The sequence below is a fragment of the Malurus melanocephalus genome, unplaced genomic scaffold, assembly GCF_030028575.1.
Source record: "Malurus melanocephalus ecotype Western Australia unplaced genomic scaffold, MMel_1.1 scaffold_339, whole genome shotgun sequence".
Classification (NCBI taxonomy): Eukaryota; Metazoa; Chordata; class Aves; order Passeriformes; family Maluridae; genus Malurus; species Malurus melanocephalus.
This window is the reverse complement of record NW_026623571.1, coordinates 554597-575563: the sequence shown is the minus strand read 5'-3', so window position 1 is coordinate 575563 and position 20967 is coordinate 554597. Positions and strand designations below refer to the sequence as shown.

Sequence of the window (20967 nt, the reverse complement as noted above, 5' to 3'; positions counted from 1 at the left end):
GAGCCGGGCTGGCCCCGGCGGGTGCTGTGAGGGGACCCGGGCTGGCCCCGGCGGGTGCTGTGAGGGGGGACCCGGGCTGGCTCCGGCGGGTGCTGTGAGGGGGACCCGGGCTGGCCCCGGCGGGTGCTGTGAGGGGGACCCGGGCTGGCCCCGGCGGGTGCTGTGAGGGGGACCCGGGCTGGCCCCGGTGGGTGCTGTGAGGGGGGACCCGGGCTGGCCCCGGCGCCCCTCAGCAGGGCTGTGTAAAGGAGCTGTCGCCTCCATCCGCTGCTTAGACGGCGCTCGCAGGGCAGGGTTTCGCAGCAGAGCACTGAGGGATTTAAGTCCGGCGTGCGGAGGCTCACACCTCCACAAGGAGCTGCGCTACAGCGGCGTTCTGGCCTTCAGGCCAAGGGTTATTTTCATACCTGATGGGTTTATTGTAAATCAAATTCTATGCAAGGGGGAATGCCTGAAAGCTGGGACACAGTAAGATTAGATTGAATACTAGGAAGAAATCTTCTCTGTGMGGGTGGTGAGGGATGAGGCTTKGGCACAGGCTGTCCAGAGAAGTTCTGGATGCCCCATCTCTGGAAGTGTTCCGGGCCAGGCTGGATGGGGCTTTGGACAWCCTGGTCTGGTGGAATTTCYCTGCCCATGGCAGGGGATTGGAACGAGATGATCTTTAATGTCTCTTCCAAACAACCCATTCTRTGTTCATTTGSGGCCCTAAGCAAGCACAGTGCTTTACATTTGTAGCCATAAGGCTTGCAGTCATTTAACACACTGATCAGCAATCTTACTGAGTTCCACTGTCTCCACTGTGMAAACCTTTTAAAACCCCTTTGGTTACTGAATTTCGTTTTTATGCAGGGAGGGAAACTGATTTTGTAGCATCCTGGTTAGAACACACAGCTGTGAAACTGGGAATTCTTCTGTCTGAAGTGGGCAGCAAGTAGTAATGCTGTAACCATGAAGTATTAGATATTCTGGGGATTAAGCAAAGGAGTTTTAAGATGTYTGGAGATTTAGAATCTCCTTTTCACTTTTGGCAGCTCATATGGCTTCTGAGACACATCTGTGTACGACTCAACTCCTCCCATGCATTGGACAGGGACCATGAGCAACTAATTCCCAGCTGAGGATTTTGCTCAGGAGCAGAATGCAGTGTGACATCATCAAAGTACCTTTCAGGGACCCATCACTTGGGCTCAGCTTCTYCTGAAGCTTCTAATATGGTGAGGTAATGCTGTTGATATAATATACATTTGAGGTGAACTGTTTTCTAGGGCTTATAGGGGTGCTATTTTAAAATACGTATCTGGAATGGAAAAGTAGATTTTAGAAATATTTTGAAGTCTGTCTGTAGATGGCAGCAGAGAGGAACGATATTTATTAGAACCTCTAAATRAGGTGACTGTGCRTTTTATAATTTGTGCAACTGCAGCYGGTGGCTCTCCATTAATGCCAAAAATTTTGCACTTTACTGATGAATATAATTATTTTGATTTAAGGATGTTTTGTCATGACTGTTTATTTTGGAGGTAGAGGTGGAGCTTTYCTGAGCAAAGAGGGTGACTCTGCAGACAGGGCAACACTGCATTTGATCAGTGCTGTGTRTGTAACAAAAAGATCCTCAGCTGACGTAAGGATGTCATTGCTCCACTTGAGAATTTGCTCCAGAAAGCCTTTGCCTGGGGGATGTTGCTAGGAGGCTTGTGAAGAAATGTAGGATGTGAGGGAATATAAAGATTACTTGGGAAAAAGGAGATTAAAATGATAAATGAAGTAACTCTTAAGTTTCTCATCTAAGGAAGGGATGCATAAATAACATTATTGTAACCGTTGGTGCTRTATTAAGCTGGCCATTAATGGGAGGATATTGATACAATGGCAACATAAGGATGCCTGGTTTGTGCAATAGAAGAGTCCGTATAGGAGGTGAGAACATAAAAGAGCAATTGATATGTGGGTCAAATGGAAACKGTATTTCAGAGATCCTTTTATGAGCTGAGGTAGGGAAATGCTGTCTGACAGAAAGATGGCTAATTCTGACAGCACCTTATAAATTTTGAAACAAACAGAACAAATGCTAGTCCTAATTTAGTGTGCATWAGGAGAACTGCTTGATTTGAGCTTTTTGTTCCCATTCTTTATTTTACTTTCAGAAGTTGGTGTATAGTTCAAAAAGGATTGCTGCATATAAAAATATAGGAATAAAACATATACATCAAAATGTCTGTAGCATGTTTTTCATGGGAAACCTWAAAGATATCTGTGATAAAATGAATGAGTGTTGAAAGTTGAAGCTAAACAATTAGATGTTCTTTTCTGCTCCAAATATCCTGTCCAACAGTTTCACKGATGTAGTCAAAATAACCTAAAAATTGAATTTTCCATTATTTTTAATGTTGTTCATATGGCAGTAGGAGGTGGGGCAGGGAGGTGCAYTATGATGACAGCTCACCTACTTTTTTCTTCAAATTGGTTTAATTTCCTCTATACTTTGTCACCTACATACATGCCTGATGGAATCATAGACACATTTGCAAGCTAAAATGGGATAGAAGAATGTTTTGATTTGTAGTTAGGAACACAGATGCACTTTTGATTCTTACCAAAACAGCTGTGCTTTGTGTGATGTGTACAGCAGTGCACGTATCTCAGAAAAGCTTTTATGTAAGGTATAKGTAAAAATCAGACAATTCATGTAACATTTTTAATATTCCTGCAATGTTATGGCTCCAGGTTTTGGGTTTTTTTGTTGGTTTTTTGTTGTTTTTTTTTTTGTTTTTTAGTTTTTTAAAATAGTTTCCAATTTTTAGTCTGATTTCAGATTTTTCAGGGAACGGGGCTTTCCTTGGGAAGTTTTTCCCTATTCCAGTAGAGTTCATTGMTTAAAGGTGCTTTTCCATTTTCCTTTCTTGTAACGACATTTCTTTTAATTATAGATTTTTTTACTATTCTGGCAATGTCTTGTAATTTTTGCTTAGATTTGCCTGTGTTTGTAGATAATTAAGTGCTACAACTGTCATTAGTTAAAATTAAGTGCTACAACTGTCATAAGTTTTATTCCAGGTAAAATACTTTTTCACAGTTGCATTGATCTTCTTTGAATTCCTTCTACTGCTTTGAGGTAGAATTGAAGCCTTTGTTCAAGATCTGAACTGCCAGCACCATGGCAGTGCTTGTCTTTAGAATCTCTTTCATCTCACTCAATTTCTTGCTTATGCAGAACACTTTGGTAGGAAAGTAAATCAGAGAGCCATCTCTATTATGAATATCTTCATTTTGTATTACTTGGGTGGTATGAAAGAATGCTGCAGTAGTAGGTGGAACTTGAAAGTTTGAATTGAGAGGTGGGGTAATCAAATCTGCTAAATTGGGACAGTTGGTCTGTCCAGGTTAGCATTCTGCAAAGGGAGGTACTTTGTAATACCTCAACKCTATTGTATCACTGCTGTAGACCTGGTTTCCCTGAGGGTTGCTTCAATTAGTTTATCTCATTCTTCTAAATTGCCCATTTTTATTGCATCAGATGCAAGTTTTAGAAAATGTTAGCAGAAGGTTTCCTCTTCAGAACCCTTCGTGATATTTCTCTATCCTGTCTGACTCCTGAGTTTGCTTGGCCCATGTTGCTGRACTCCAACATACTTTAATTCTTGTAGACACACATATGTGGATTTTTAATTTATTCTCATCACTTGCACACTGAGAAGGCTTAAACATAAATACACTGCAACATAAATACATTGAAAGATCTGTACTTTGATCTGTCCTTAAAACTCTCCTRCAYTGTCATGTCTGCAAAACTTGGTAARAATTCAGATTAGCAATGTATTTCTACCGCTGTGATGGTTTATTGGCAGTAAGTGCCCGGTTTGTTGTGCCCGGTTTGTTTGAGTCTTCCTGTTCCTTGTAGCAAGATGTCAGGTCTTTGGGAAAGCTGGAGACCAGCTTCTGAGTARAATGTCATGAAAAGATCATCCTTGGACTAGGGTTATTAGTTGCTGTGGAGTTTTACRGTAAGTATATTACTARGTATTTTACATAATAATATMACATTATAAGTGTTCTATATAACATGTTTTTCCTYCTTAATCTGAGAATAATATATAATCCTTATTTAGTATACCATAGAAAGAACAAGGTTTTGTTTTTATTTCTCTGTGCTTACCTGTTTCAGATCTGCCATCCTTTCTCCTCTTCCCCCTTTTCCCTTTTTTTTGTGGTGAACTGACACAATATTTCTCCAGTTTGGAAGCTTTGTCTCAGACAAGGAGGGATAAGAGAAGCTTTGTCTCAGACAAGGAGGGATAAGAGTAAACAATGCAGGTGGACAATAGCAGAATCTTTACATATCCAGCTCAGGTGTACAACCAGTACTGCCAACAGAAATTAATCTTGGCTTTTTTCCAGTATGGTATAAGAATGTCTATGCAAACCAGTGAACATGATGTTTTATTGAACATGCTATTATACTAAAATATAACTCAGTAGAAGACCACTTTAGTTTTTCACTTTTCTACTTGTTGTTTTTACAGCAGTGTAAAATTAATATGCAATGCAAATACTCTGATTCGAGTGCCTGCTTAGATATTGCAGGCCAGTGATGATTTTCTCACAGGGCTAACAGATGTCATACAAAATGTAAAGGGGTCCCAAGCCAAGGGAAGCCAGCTGGGATACTTGAGGTTGTCTCAAATGGTACTAGACACCTCTCTGAGCAATCAGATTCCATTTGGAATATCYGAGATAAAATGTGCGTGTATCACATCATGTGGAAAATGAACATGTTAGGGGATTAGCAGCATTTTATTCCTCTTGAATAACTTTCTTGTTATTAAGATCAGTTTTATGAAAACAGAATTCAAACAGGTGTGATTAATTCTTCTTATTGTTTTCTTGTCTGAGGTATATTCATAATGACTTTAGCATCTTTAGAATGACAGRTGTCAAACTGAGAATTATGAATGTAAGGACATAGACAATAGGACCAAATAAACTAAACCCATCCAATTTTGTATGAAGACTTATGCCTTTAATCAGAAACATGCAAGGACATGATTCTATCTCTATGTATGTGTGTCTACACATATATGCAGAAAAACCGGTAATAAATCTGTACCTAAGTTCTTATTTAACTAATAACACTTATTGAATTACTTGATACTTTTCTGTCCTATCACTTTCTCCTARAAGACTTAGGATTTTTTGTGTGTTGCTAAGCTAAGACTGAAAGCTTTAAATAGAAGAACTTAAGATGTGTGTAAATACTGATCTGATATTGATTCTCACCTGTAGTTTATCTTCACAGTAAGCACCAGTACCTGTAGCTCAGAACAATGTCAGATACATTTTAAATATAAATACAAGTTCTGCAACTGTATTTTGTCTTTACATAAGAAGTACATAAGAAGTCTCTAGTTAAAATGTTGCAAGAATGAGACCCATGTTTTTCTTGCTTTTATTTGCCTTTCAATGTCTTACTACACTGTCTTTACTACAGAAAGCGTAAAAAGGAAAAATCATCAGGCATCAGTAATTAGACAGTTAACATGTTGTATACATCATGTATGATGTTCTGGCTCTGAACATACATAATCTCTAAAATACAGAGGATGTCAGTCTTTTCTGAACAATTTTGTGAACAGAGTAAGTAACTTTCTCAAACTTTATCGCAATGAATATTGCAATAGACAATCTTAACGTTTCTAGTGTATAAATACATATATAGAAATGTGGAGCACATACACAAATCGGCATTTTATCTGTGTTCTATTTTCACCTAAAGAAGAGTCAGATAAGATGGGAATAAAAATGATTATTGATTTTGAATCAGAACTCTCACTTTTAGAAATAGGAAACAGGCTATAAAATACGAGACCAAGGGACAATCAACATCTGGAAAATGTGTCAATTTTCCATCTCTTTAAGAAGTCTGCAGAGCATGAGATGGCATCTACTCCTTTASGAGTATCTAAGAGCCCTGTTGCTTTCAATAAAAATATTTTTATGGCACTCAGGTTTAATAAAAGTGCAATGATTTACCATTTTTAACTTCTGTGTACAGTATTTGGAAATTAAAACCACAAGAAATAATGATAACTTTTCACTTCGAGATATGGGAGTGGGACCAACTTCTACCTTAATAAGTTCATATCATCTTATCAGACCAGCTCCATACCTTCAGAGCTTTAGGATTAAAAAACCTAATGTGGCACTAGACATTCTTTCCATTTTACCTTTCAGAGACAAGTACCCTCTTTTTAGGCACTGAACTAAAAGAATGCAGTATTAAAATTGTAATCAAAGTGTCGTACATGACAAGTTAATGCACAAATTTAAACAGATTGAAAGATACATTGCAAGTCTAAATGAAATATAAAGTAGTCAAGCATGATAGTCCTGCTGTGACAGAAGTGCTTGTCATTATTTCAGTTGTCAATATTTGCAGCTCCTTCACTGAGATTTAATGAAATCACAGCAGAACATTTGGTACATTAAGATTATAGAACAGTGACCTGTGCTCCTGCTGAGAAAAAAAATTTCATGTAAGAAGAGAATAGTGAATTCTGCTGGGTGTTTGAATCCATTTTAAACAGATTGTCAGTTGTATTCCTACAAACAGCAACATTCCTTCTTTACATCTGTGCAATTCAACAGTGTGAAACAATTGAATACATTTTGTGAAAATGAAAGGAAAAATCTGTTCTTTGTAGAGTTCTGTCTTTCCTCATTCTTTAGGAGATGACAATGGTTATATTGATTTTAACTTAAGAGAAAGCATTGCAAGAATGCTGAAAAATATATAATAGCTTTTACTGTTTTCCATATTATGACTTCACACATGTTTTGGCTACCTGGCTGAAAATCTCCAGTCAGAGTAGTAATATCACAAGTTCTAGTTGTTAAACCAATAGCAATGCTCCTAGCAATATTTCCCCCTATTTTTAAATTAAAAAATTGAAAGCTCTAAGTCCTATTGAAGTGCTTCTTTTAAACAATTAGATTTTGAGTAAGGGTTTGCCTCTTGCCTTAATGCCWGTGACACATAAGCTTAATGTATCTGCCGGCCTATTTTTGAAGGGAAGAGACTCTAAGGGTAAGACACTGACRTGATAGAAGAGGTAAATGACTGCTGTGTTTACTGGAAGAATGACTTCTCCTTCAGAACAAGTGACTGGCAAAGCAGGAGAGCCCCATTAGTCAGTAATATAACCAGCCTCAAATTTAAACCAATGCCKAGCAAACAAAAGCATCACAGAGTACATTACATTTGAATTAACATTTTGTATTTCAGTTCAGGCTTTTTTAATGTAGCACTTAAGAAGAGCATTTTCTTTTTGCACATAATCAAAAATCAATATGTATTTTTGGAAGGGATTTTGCCTTGTTGAACACTAAACCTGCATTCTGCACCCTTTGAAGTGCTGTGCTATTTTTGTGTGAATAACCAGAGACTGCTGCGTGGCTTTGATGAGCATGGCCCCTGTCCTGGGAGTTGCAGACTAATGTGCTGTAAAACAGATGTGTGCACAAAAGGACAATACAGCTTGCCTTTCTTCACCTCAGATTCTTGACTTCACTTTGTACAGAATTAATTCATCACTGGGAGGGAAAGTGTCCATTTGTCTACTTCAGATTCATGGTGGACCTGTGGCGATTGAGCCACAGTGTTGCCTTGATGGACAGTTTTTAATAATGACACAGACATGGTTAAGGGGACAAAAGGGTTTTACCTCAGTATTTGGGATCCCAGGTGCACAACTTGATGGCAGAATGCACAGCCGTGTATAGCACGGATACAAGATTTATAGGTTTCAGGAATTAGCATATCTGTCTAGGATTCCCCAATAAGAAACTTAACAAATGCAGTAATGTCCCCCTATTCTAATGAATCGCCCACTGGATGAAGTCAGAGCGCAGTTTACACAAGATGCTCCAGACAGAAGGCTTCACCCAAGGCTGGAGCCTCGGGTTTAAGATAGCACAGGGCACACTGACTCTTTGCTGAGGATGTTTGGTCTCTCTGCCCAGCAGAATTCCTAAACTAAGCTGGAACATCAGGCTCCAGGAATTACAAGCATGTGGGCTAAGGGGTACAGGAGGTTGCATAGAGGKTACAGAAAGCGTAAAAAGGAAAAGCAAAAATCATCAGGCATCAACAGGACTGGGGATTTGAGACTTGATTTATGCCAGCAACAGAGAAAATCAGGAGGAGCATGAGCTCCATTGTTGGCATCCATTTTATCCTGGGGTCTAATGGAGCACACTGGAGTGCAGGGCAAAATACCAGTTCCACACCAGAGAATCCAGTCTGGTACCTCTTAAAAACAACTTCCAGCAATAACAGGTATTAATGCAGCTGACATCTTGAGATATACTGAGTTMTACTGAGTATAATTTATGTTCATATACATTATATTTATATACATTCCACAAAATACACATAATACAATAATAATGCTTCGTATTTTGAACATCCTAAGGTTAGTTTTTCTAAGGAATATTCTGTTATTAACAGTTTTATTTTTATCTATTGGCTGTCATTTTTGTTGTTGTGATGAAAAGGTGATGTCCTGATTGGAAGGCTTAGCTGCATTTAAAAACAATGCAGAGTTTTCTTTACTTCCAGTGGTGCACTACTCAATCACATTAAAACACAATTGCCTTAATACTGCTTTATAAACCACTATTTCTGTCTCCTGACCTTGTTTCCTTATGTGCTGACAGATTTTATGTTCTTAACTCTCTACGTCAAACTGCAGACAGTATCCTGGTTCCAACTCATAACAAAGACTATTGTTGAATAAATAGTACTTATTTAGAGAGAACATTAAAATCCTTCTGCTAACATTTACCTTTGTCAGCCTGCTTACACCATATGGAATTTGATGTTTTTCTCATAACTTTTTATAAAAAGACAGATATGCATGGTAGCACTGGAGATGCGGTAAGGGCAGAAGGATGGAGTAGACCTACATGAGTAAATCCACAGTCCTCAGACCCTGGTGATATCCTAAACAAGATATGGTGGCCCTATGATGTGTAAAGAATTGCAGTTTCAAAAAGCAAAATAAACATCATACAAATACATTTTTATATGAGTTAGCAGCTATGTCATTGACTTTTGACAGGCTAAGTCAGTAATTAGGCTGTATTATTATTCTAATTTTTAATGAATATTTTAAATGAAGATGTTACCTATGGTAACATTTAAATTAGTAAACTTTGGTTGCTTAAATGTTAAATGTTTATCACATGCTTTCCCAACAAGAAGAMGAGTACAATATTTTCCACAGATTTTTCTTCCTGAAACACTATCTGGTCTTTAGATATTAAAAAAGTGTTTGGAAAATTTGTACTAGACGAACTCTCTCTGTTCCTTCCAATACCTTCCAAACAACAACCAAAAAAAAAAAATTAAAAAAAAAAGAAGGAAAGGTCTGAAAATACATGGTACAAACAGGCTGTAGAAAGAACACGGTGTTCTAGCTGAAACTCTGATATCTGAATTTTTAGCTAAGGTGCTGTTTTGTGAGTAACTGCAGCTAAATCACTTAATCTCATTTGTCCCTTGATACACACATAGCTAGGAATCCTATCCATCTCYTACTGTCTCTTACCAGCATAGAAAGGTGGTGTTTTACCCAACTAATTGAAGCTTCTTTATTCCACTATAGTGTTTTATGTGTAAAATAATAATAATAGAAACACTCCATGCCAGAGTAGCAGGCAATTTTTTATAGAGTCCCTCTGTTAAGGTAATAAAGTTTGCATTAATCTGTCAAATCAAGAAAGAGCATATTCCCTGATCAAAGAGTTTTGTGGATGTTGTAGTTTGAGCTAATTTAATAGGGGGTGAACACTCTCGAGTTCCAGCAAGCCCTCTCCCTTCCACACCCAGGTCTAGAAACAAACTTTTTCCACAGAGAGGAAAGTGAAAAGGAAAAGGGAAAAAAACCCCCACTATTTATTGCCCACAAGGTACAAAGAAGAGAGGGAAAAAATTATATTATAAAACAAAGAACCTGTGGAACCAGCTGCTGGATCTTAAAGTCTCTTCTTTCCTCCTGGGGGTGGCTTCCCTTCCGGGGGACCCCAGAAGGGTTGGACCGAGTCGCTCTGGTGGTTCACTGGAGGATTTTTTTTTTTCCCTCGCCTGTCGTGCCACAGGAAACTTATAATTCTCAGATGATGAAAAAAAAGTCGAAAAAAACAAGTCCAAAGAAGAAGGAAAAAGAGAGTCCCAGAGAGCAGGCAGCTTCCTCCTCCCTGCTCCCACGGAGTCCCCCACTCCAGGAGTGTGTGTAACTTGTACCTTTCCCTCCCACTGTCCTTGAAGGGAGGAACATCACAAAATAAACCAGAACAGTCTCAGCTAATGTATAGTTACAGAAGGGTTGTTTATCTTTCCTCTAACATAAGCAGATGATAGGAATACATATACTCAGCTAACCTAGGACATTGGAGCACATAGATGAAGTCACAAAAGTAGAGCAGCCATGATTTGCAATGTACCAGTATTGTACTGTGATCTTTGTGAACACCTGTAAATGTACTTTTTTCAACKATAGTGCTGCTAGTAAATTTACAGTTGAAGTTAGTTTTAAGTAGTATTCTTCATTCCATCATTACACTTGGTATGTTAGTAGTTATTCACTATTCAATGATGTTTCAGGGTGACCTATTTTCAGCTTTCCTATACCTGAAGGGAGCCTACAAGAGGCACAGGAAAAGACTTTACAAGCGCATACTGTGACAGAACAAGGGGGAATAGCTTCAAACTGATAGAGTGCAGGTTTAGATTAAATATTAGGGGAAGAATCTTTCCTGTGAGGGTGGTGAGGCACTGGAACAYRYTGCCCAGAGATCCTGGTACTGAACAWCCCTGGAAATGTTCAAGGCCAGGTTGAATAAGACTCTGAGCAACCTGGTMTGGTGAAAKGTGTCCCTGCCCATGGCAGGGTGTTGGAATGAGATGATCTTTAATGTCCCTTCCAACCTAAGCCATTCTATGATTCTATGAAAAGCTGGACTATGGAAATTTCTTGTAGCATTATTATAGTAGAAGAATATTCTAACCGTTAGGAAAAATTGCAATGATGAGATCACACTTATGAAAAGGAAAAACAAATAAACAAAAACCTTCATAACTGATTGAACCCTTCAATTATATTTTCCCCCAGCATAAAAAACCAACAGAGAAAGGTAAATCCCTTTGTARCAGTAGTGACAGTGGAATCGGCTGCTACATTGAAATGACAATTGCAAAGGAATTAAGCTTTGTGGATTAGAATATTGCAGATTGTGTTTGCAGGGGTTTTTTTCAGTGAACTGAATAGATGCACTCAAATATATTTATAATAAAAAGCAAAGAAAAAACTCTACCATCTGTCTATAAAGGCAGAATTTAACCATAGAGTCCTACACGGAATTTAAAATTAGTCTTTTACAATTCAACATAAAACCTTTATATTTAACTGACTCCATTATGGCCTAATTTTGGGTTAGGATTTTCACTGTAAACAATTCTTGTGACATTTCTATTGCCTCAAATAATCTGATGGGAAAAAAACTCATGACCTAATTCTGTCTAATATTGTATCTGTGTTTCAGTCCATTATCAAATAAATGAAATATACAGTCTTGAATGAACAAGTTACGTATTTTTCTATGCAGCTCCGACGTTTTCTGGTCCAGATCTTAATATTCTTGCCAGTACTCATTTAGATAAAATTCTGACTGGATTCATTTGGAAGTTCTTATTTCTCAACCCTGTCTTATGACTTTTAGACTTGAAGTCCTGGACTTGTGTATTTTTCAGGAATTTAGTGCTGCACTGTGAGTGTGATGCAAATGTACTTACAAAGCAGACAGCTGAATGCAGAAGCAGAGGGTCCAGGGAGTAGAAAACAGTTAATTTTTAGATTAGAAGTCAAAATAACAGCATTGTGCTCTCAAATAGACATGGTCTCATTCCTTTGTCCTTGCTGTCTCTTCCCAAGCATGGGATYACCTGTCTGTCACATTGGATCTTGTTCCACTTGGAACCCATTCCATTTGCTAACTTGGCCAGAAAACACACACACTTTTACTGTGTGGGTATTCTGTCAYGTCAGTGAATTTAATATTCTTTGTCACACAGTTTGGTGGTTGCTAAAGCAGTTGTAAGGTCAGTGATGGGACTGCTTGAGGAGAATTGATTGGGGTTTGGACCTCACCTTTTTGATGCTGGTGAGATGTTGACTTGGCTAAAGTTGTAACATCAAACTRCTGTTTTGTAGCTTTTATAGAACTGGTATATTTTAATTCTAAAAGCTAAAAATGCATACCTAAAAAAAATACATTAAATTTTCCTCATTTCATTCAAAAATTTGAGAGTGTAGGGTATAGCGTGTGAGCTAATAAAATTGTTCAGTTCTAGTCCTCTAGTTCAAAGATTTGAGAAAATAGCAAGTTCTGGACACAATCCAATTGGGGACTGATAAATCTTTGCTTAATTGAGCGTCAACCATATGGTCCTGCTCAAAGGTCTAAAGAAAAATGTGCTGCTGCTGCTTAATTTTTAAGCTTTACATTAGTGTGCTTGCTGTGGGAGAAACAGTATTTATTTTTCTGCCACTTTCTGTTCATGTGTCAACCTGGCACTTCTCAGAAAAAAATAGTCCTAACATATTAAATAAATACAAGCTTCAGCAAACTTCTCCAAATAATGTGTACCTTGAGGCAAATTAAGAGGTATAACAAATATACAGTATGGTGTTCTCCAAAATGCACCAAGCTGTAATCATAAGGGTTTTAAAATAATTATTTTTCCTGGAATATTTTCTCATAATGTGATACCTACTTTTCTAAAAGGAATGTTACAACTTTGTGTGAAAGCAGTAGCTTGATGTCTAAATGATACTAATCACTCACAGAAATATTATGTGGAGATGATGTTTTCTGCAGTAAGATATTTTAGAACTTCACTGAAGTTATTCAGGCACCTTTGATAATGGTATAGTAAAATACCCTAATTAGCCATCAAGGCTAGACTAAGTAACCTTTATTGCCTTTTTTTCTTTTCCCAGCTTCATTCAGCTTTTTGCTAGGAAATTAATTCCACTCATGCTCATTGAGATGCATTAATTTAGAATTAAGTGTGCTATTCAAATCTGATTAGGATGGACCTTTCAGATTTTAGAGTATTTTTCCTATTCACTGGTAAAATCCAGGTGCAAATATCCACCTTGCAGAATACTCACCTTGATGTAATCTGGTCAGGTAATAGCCTGACTCACATAACCAAAAGTCTCCAGTCTCTGTTGTTAAGGAGTGATATCTTTGTCCCCTGAGCTAGAGCCCTTAGAGTGAGATACTTTTCTGCATATGTAGACTGCACTTTGTCATTGCAGGATTATTCTTGATGGAAAAATGAAAGCATTCTTTGGACTAATGATTTAAAAAAATCTGCATTTCTGATCTATACCACACATTCAGACTTCATTAAAACTGGGAGGTGGTGTTTCATGCAGGATAGCAGGCAGTGGAGAGTAGTTCCTACAGGCTGTGAGTGCATGATGCTGTCAGTTCACCCACAGGCAAACCCTCACTCTGGAAACCTGGAAATCTGTTGTGTAYTACACAGGTGTGGTGTTAGGTCCATGCTTTCAGCCTGTCAACAGGCAAACCCAAGTTTCATAACACAGTTTGGTACTTTGTGTCAGGGATTAGAAAGTGGGTCTTTGTTATAAAGAAACTTGGAAAATGGAGTGTAAGTGAAGTCTCAAAAATTGCCTTGTAAAGCAACTGTTGTAGTAAAACACAAAACTAAGGCTTGAAGATCTCAGCCAAAACCAGCAGCAGGGTGTGATGTGGCAAAATTCTTTGTTCTGTGAATTGTACCACAGAATAAGGACAAAAGAAAACATTTCAGTTTTTGTACAAAGCAAAGTAGGCAAAGGCACAAATGTAGAACATTTGCTGCCTACCTCAACTTAGTAATGTTGCTATAAAAACAAACCCACATTCCTCAGTGAGAGGAACACTTGTATATGGTTTTGGTACTCCTAGAATAATTGCCATGTGAAGTTTGGATTCCTGTTCTGAAATCACATACCAGCCCAAAATCATGCATGGAATTTAAATGGTTGCCTAATAGAATGATAAGAGCTTAGATGAAAACTGACAGGTATTTCTCATCCACTTGTGCCAGGATAAGAGTGACTTTGATCTGTTCAAACCACACTCCAGATATCCTTGCCAGTGTGTCATCTGCTTATCAAAACATCTAAAACTGCAAATGTTTGCAGAGATTTGTTTTCTCCATGCTTCAGTTATTAGACAATTTGTTCAGCTGTACTCTGGGCAGGTCTTATTCTACCTATTTTTTCTTATCCTTTGAAGATGTAATGTTTCTCTCAAGAATTCTGTTCTTCTTGGCGCTACTCTTCCAAAGCACCAGCAGGTCTTTTTGTTTATTTTCCAGTATGGAGATTTCATGAACAAGAGTTCATATTTAGCAGTACTGGGCAGTGTACACCACCTCTCCTCTTTCCTACAGGTAACACGGACAGAGAGAGATTTTGGTACAAATCTCAGGAGGTGGCTCTACTGTTCATCACTCTGGGGTTCTTATTTGGGCCTTATTTCTTATACTCAGTTTTCATTTACTCTGTGAACCCAAATATTTGTTTGCTGTTCTTTGTCAGCGTAAAGATTTCAAATTTTGTCACCTCCTCTAATGTTCTTTGCTACTGTCAATTCTTCTCTGTGTGTCATCACACTGTTCTCCTGAGCAAATTGTAAATTTTGAATATGATTTCATGCTTKCCTTAGCTTGAGGTGCATGTTCAAATTTGTCCCTTTTCAGTCAGGCAGTTACGTTTGTATTTGAATTTAGCTGCATGGTTCATGTAAAGCATTTTAATAGGATCTTAGAACAGCCTGGGTTGGAAAGGACTTTAAAGATGATCTAGTTCCAAGCCTCTGCCATGGACAGGGACACCTTCCACTAGACAAGGTTGCTCGGACTTTGTGGCATGTTAATGTGTGCCACCGTAGCTTTGGATTAGAGCCCTTATTTTTAGGTGTTGTGTTGTTCAACATTTCAAGATGACCAGGTAGCTTRCACTTTAAATAAATAGAATAACTTAAATGGATATTCTTGTGGAATGAATATTGCCCATATTACAAATTAATGCTTTACCACTGCTCTTTTTCCATGTGATACCAAGGGAAAAATGCCAGKTGAAAATTAGCATTGAAGTTGCATAACACCTTGCAGTAAGAACAATTTAAGAATACAAAAAATACAAGATCTTCCTTTTGCTTTGAGCCTTAACAGGGAGTGAGATTATATTTGTGGTTAGGATTTTGTGGTCATCCTTGTAATTGTGCTGGATATGGTGTGGTGACACTTCTACGCGCAAATCTGGCTGAACACTGGCTTTAAAGTCACCACCATTTGTATATTATGCACTCACTGAATTAATATCTTCTCTKTCTTGATTTGCCTAAAGTTCTTGGGAAGGTAAAGCCCTATTAATTTTCACCATTCTGAATTGAACTCTTAGCCAAAATAATAGTCTCAGCATCTGTACTTTAGATGAATCTGTGGATTCTTAAATATAAACCTGGAGTTCTTTTACAAACAGAAGAGGATAGAATGTATAAGAAAGCTATTGTGGATGGAAATCACATCAAGTACCTATTTTGAATGGGACTTTAAGAAGGTTTAGCTGGATTAGRCATAGGCAAAAAGCTTCTTTGTTGATTCTTCAGGCTTTCAGAGTGGCTTTATTTTTCTGGCATTAATGTTTATTAGTTCTGTGGCAGGATAAATGTGGCTCAAGTGTTTGACAGTTCTCTCTCAGTTCATGACAAGTTGCATTGCTATGGCTGATTGTGGTTATTAGTGAAATGTATATTCATGTTACCCTGTCTGATAAAGAGCAGTGGAGCACAAGCGTCTCCTGAAGAGAAGCCTTCATTTACAGTGAGAAGTAAATTATTTCTGCCKGAGCTTCAGGGGCATTTTCAAGCTCTGCTAATTCCACATTCAATCCTGTGTAGGATTCCAGAARGAATTAATGTCACTAGGGTAACCTGCTGCCTAGCTGCTGAAGAAGTTACTGCTGTCTACAAGTCATTTAAAGGAAATTCATTGGTAGTGTAGCTTGCTCACTTACTGTCTTCTGTATTTGCTTACTGAGTGCATCTACATGGTAAGCGTTGGTGTTGGGGTAAGGGTTAAGATTCCTAAAGAGAACATTTGAAGATTTTAGTCAAATTATTGACTAAATGTGTAATTAATTGGCACTAGCATTGTCTAGAGATGTATAAACAAATGTGAAGAGGAGCACCAGATAAATATCATGAGATTTGAGTTGTAGTGATTTTAGTGATGTGGCAGTTCTGTGCCACCYGCTTGAGAATTTTCTGTACTTCCTTCAATGGGTAAAACCAGGAATTGCTTCACTACTGTCAGTACAGATCTTCAAATTCTCTGGGGTTCTGATACAGATTTGTGATCCTTTTTCCAGCCTCACTAATGTCTTGATGCCTTCACAATCTTTTATGTCATTTGYCCCATGATGTTGGACTGCTTCCCCACAGACTCCATTTACTTGCTTCAGCAAGAATTTTGCAAAAAAACAATGCATTCCTTTTCTTCTGGTATGGAAGCTTCTTGATTTTACAAAAGCATGATCCATTGATAYTATGTTAACACAGCCCAGTGCAGGCTTTCTGTGTGGGTTTGACTGGCACATTTATAAGTCAAATAGRAAGATCATGAAAGTGTATTTTACAAGTGACATTTCAGTATGATTTTTTGATGCAGTGTCTATGGGTCTAATCCTATATTACTTGCCTGAGAGTACAGTTCTAAAATTAAATCTCTGCGAGTACCAAGGGAAACTAATAATTGCTTTTATCATCATGACTTCTACCCCAATTCAGTGATCTTTATGCACATTTCGGTAACTGGAACTGCACCAGAGTTCATTTCTCTATTCAAGAACAATTTCAATAATTTCATAAATTGATATTGGTAGGAGAGTGCTTTAATATTAGCAACGAATATACTTGTCATTAATCGTTTAAATGTTTCTAAATCAAAACTCAGCCATGTGTTTCTTTGCTCTCTGTATGAATTTTCCTCTAAGTCCAAGACCAGAAGAGCAACTCAGGCAAGTGCTCAAAGATGTCCATGGGATGTCTTTGCTATACTGAGGACTGCAGACTTGAGCTCAGATTAGCCCAGATGGCCTGGTGCAGTGGGTTTCTTCCCTTTATTCCAGAAGAGTGGAGAGCTCCTGTGGAGCCCCTTGAGTCTCTGACTGGATAAATGCCTGCCCTGGCACCAATAGTACCAGATGGCAACAGCTCCTGAYRTTCCATGGACCAGCTGCAGGTGRTGGGAGCAGCAAACCCCAGGAATGYTTTTCCTCACTGTGCTCTCCCCTCTCTCTGCTCACATTGTATGGGTGTGTGGCCTCCCATGGGCTGGACAACTCCACAGTCACTCAGGGACTCTTCTACATTGCAAAAAAAAAAAATAAATAAAATAGCTGGGGAGCTGAAGATGGTTTTCACTCTCATTAAGTCTTTTGWGCAGCACAAAATAGGTGGGACAGGTGAGGGAATATGTCCTGCAGATTTTGATACCCTAGAGTGACTCTTTCAATTAATACTTTCTTTACTTGTACTGCTGARCAGTAATCTGTGCAGAGTCTTGTGGCAGATTACATTTCCATCTCACATGAATATTCTTCYAGTTGATCCTTTTAGCCTTTTCATGTCTGGCTTTGTAATAGCTGTGGCAAAGAAGCTCTTATTTTGGGCATTCAGCTTGGCTATTGCCTTGCAGAGAGTTGATTAGCTGGGAAAATATGAAATCTTTGTGTAATATAGAATAGTGTTCCTTATCTTTTAACACTTCTAGCTGTGGTATAGRGAAGTTACTCCCTCAAAGGGAATTGTTCTTTATACCCTGCTGCTGATTCCATCGTGCTAAATGGTGACCTTTAGTAATGATTCATCAAGTTCTTTTTGTTTGCTCTAAATGATAATGGAAAGGAAAAAGCTGGGAAATACTGGAATATTGTTTTATTTTCTTTATATATGCTTTGCCAAAAATTTATAATTTGCTTTTTCTGTACTTGTCTCTTAAGTATTTGTGTGGAAAATAACCAAGAGTGCCAAGCACTTTTTAATATTAATATCTTATGAATTTTATTAATTATATGTCCTCTTTTGTTAAGTTACCAATGTCCAAAGCTAGAGCAGCTGAAAATGTTACAAGGGGTGCATCCTTATGTCACWATGTCACAGCTTCTTGTCATATACAGGATTTTAAGGACATTAATTGGATGTTTTGGATGTCTAATTTATAATTATAGTAAAAGACTTGTACAACTGATAGCATTTTGCATTTTCTTTACTAAATAATTTTTGAGGATGAATGAAAACTGTTTTTTCTCCAKTGAAACATTTACCAAGAACATGACACAAACATTCTCTGGAAGCTTTTGTGTTCAGCTAATTTTAGGTCCTAATCTCGAAGTGAGAGCAATATAATTTTTCCARCTTTCACCCAATAATAGCTTTGCCTCAAATACATTGTAATTTAAYTTTGAAAATATATTTATCAGTCTGGACATGTATTGCTGTGGGTTGTGCACTGCACACATCTGTTACAGAATGTTAGAGAAGGCAGTCAGCATTTCTGCTTTTTCATATTAACTTTTTGAGACAGGGGAGAGGAGATGTATCAGGGAGGGCAGGGGGAGGGCAATAAAGTTGGAAAGAGGAGAAATGACATCTTTAGAAAAGCAGGCTGGTTTTCTCTGTTTTTGAGTCTCTTGAAGGTAATCTACCCATTGCCTCAGGGTATGGCTCTGAAAAGTTATCCTCTTGCTTGCTAGAGTAGTGTCTGCTCGTGTGAGAGCATCCATGAAGACTGAGGTAGCAATTCCTCTATGGAATGTGTTTATTTTCTGGTGTGCACCCAACTCTCTTCAGATTCAGCCAGAGTTACATCTGAGGAAAACAGGAAAGAATCCTAACTCACACCAAAGACATGGGAACTGTTAATAAAGAACCATACATGTGGCATGACATTCAAAGTGAATGTATCAGAAAAGCATGCAAAGAAATCAACAGGTTTGTAACAAGTGGAAAGAAGTAGTGCTGAATTTCTACAAATACATTAGATTTTACTATGGTGATCACTGCCATTTATGGTTGGGGAAAGTCAAGAGGATTCATATGAATTAGTGTTTTCACTCAGTGGACAAGAACATTCTCAATATCCATTTTGAGAGAGAGAAACACAAAAATCCAATGCATTGGATTTACGTACTTTTTAATTTGACACATGAACAGTCTTAAGGAAAGTCTGCACTCATGTTACATCATCAAAGGCCTTTACCAGCTTGCAAATCCACTGAGAATAATTCATTAGTTAAAGGTTTTCATCTTCTGGGTTTCTCATCTTATCATCAAAAAAATGTCATGATAACAACAACAAMAAAAAAAAGCACGAAGTTATGAAACTCCTGGCACTGTGCATCTTTCTTTTTCTCTTTTCTTGTTTCAGAAATTGAAATAGGTATTACATTACTGGTGCCAAGCCAAGGTACTGCTGAAAAGAGTGATGTGTCTACAATGTCCAAATAACCACTAATCTATATATGATCATCCAAATCTGATCCTTTAATGTAGATCCAAACATTTATTGCAATTGTACATCACAGTAGTAGGCTCTTCAGTATAATGTAACAGGGAAAATTTGTTCAAGACCAATCAGTTGCACACTGATTATTTGCACATTGAGCATATTTAAATTACATTGCACCAACGTGCCAAAAGGCGTGCAAGTCACAGCAAAGAAACAAAYCAAAGTTTTTAAGCTTCAGGCAGGTAGAAGAGTGTCAATGGCTTCCGTAGCTTGACCTACTTTGGAATACAGCCGCATACACTTATATCTGGGGCAGTTTGTCTAGTACAGAAGGGCTGAAGAGCAAATTCTCTTCTTCTGTTGAAGCCCAATCATAAAGTGCCTGCCCCCTGAAGTCCAGGGCCTTGAGAATGCATTATATTTACTTTGTATTTTGACATACATTAATTTAATATAGCTCCCATCTGGTTATTCTGAAGAAACAGTGTCTACAGAAAGCAATGTAGTTTCGCATACATTTTTATATAGAGATATATATTAGAAAACACATGTGAAATACAAAGCAKCATTGACTGATAAGCTCCCGTGGTTGTGGGCAGATTTTGTCGTAATGTGACTTAGAAAACAAAACATGAGTTGTTGTCTCATAATAATTACCAGAACCTTGGTCATGTAAGAATGTAAATTTTTTCCTCTTATGGCACTACCGTGTTTTTTTTGGGCTGTAATTCTCTCTTCCTCTAGATTATTGAGTTTTATATATATTCATGTATTTTAAGTTCTCTTTTCRTTTGTGATTTTTTTGTAACCACCTTTTCCTAAGAAAACAATCCCGAATTCATTGTGATGGACAAAGCACAACTAAAATTGCCGAAAAAAGCAGGAAATGTAGAGCTGTTGGTGCCTAACCGCTTTGAAATAGAYGGGTAATTGGCACTGAGGGAACGCTGAAGGCTGGCTCATACTCACGGTGATGACACCGATAGCCGTCAGTGCAGATAACTGTGTGAGTTAAAAAAAACCTAGCGTTTCAAAGCATCACCTCAGTGGCGCTCGCCCGTCAATAGCGGTAACAATGTAGCAGCCCCAGGAGCACTTCCCCCGCTCCGCACGGGGATCGCTGCTCATCCGCCCGCCCGATTTGCTAATTCCGGGGGTGCGGATCGGGCTGCGGGCCGGGGTCCCCTGCAACCAGCYGGGAGCTGCAGCCGGGGCCGGGCGGCTGCGGAGCCGCGGCCTGGGCGGCATCCCCGCAGCCCCTCCGCCGGGCGGGGCGGCCGCATCCCCCTGCCTTGCGGGCGGCTTTGTTACCGGCT

General features: G+C 38.4%; 1 protein-coding gene across 3 annotated transcripts in view; it reads left to right on the top strand.

The window, feature by feature from the left end:
- The window catches only part of HECW2 (HECT, C2 and WW domain containing E3 ubiquitin protein ligase 2), a 177023-nt gene that overhangs the window by 4693 nt on the left and 151363 nt on the right, over positions 1 to 20967 (top strand). The window contains exon 1 of one of the 3 annotated variants that reach the window (XM_057378035.1): positions 1003 to 1217. The exons of 1 other annotated variant lie outside the window; for it this stretch is intronic. The gene's annotated coding sequence lies outside the window, so the exon portion shown is untranslated. Of the gene's footprint in view, positions 1 to 1002; positions 1223 to 20967 lie in introns of those variants that run through there. One more of the 3 variants, XM_057378034.1, reaches the window with a different exon arrangement.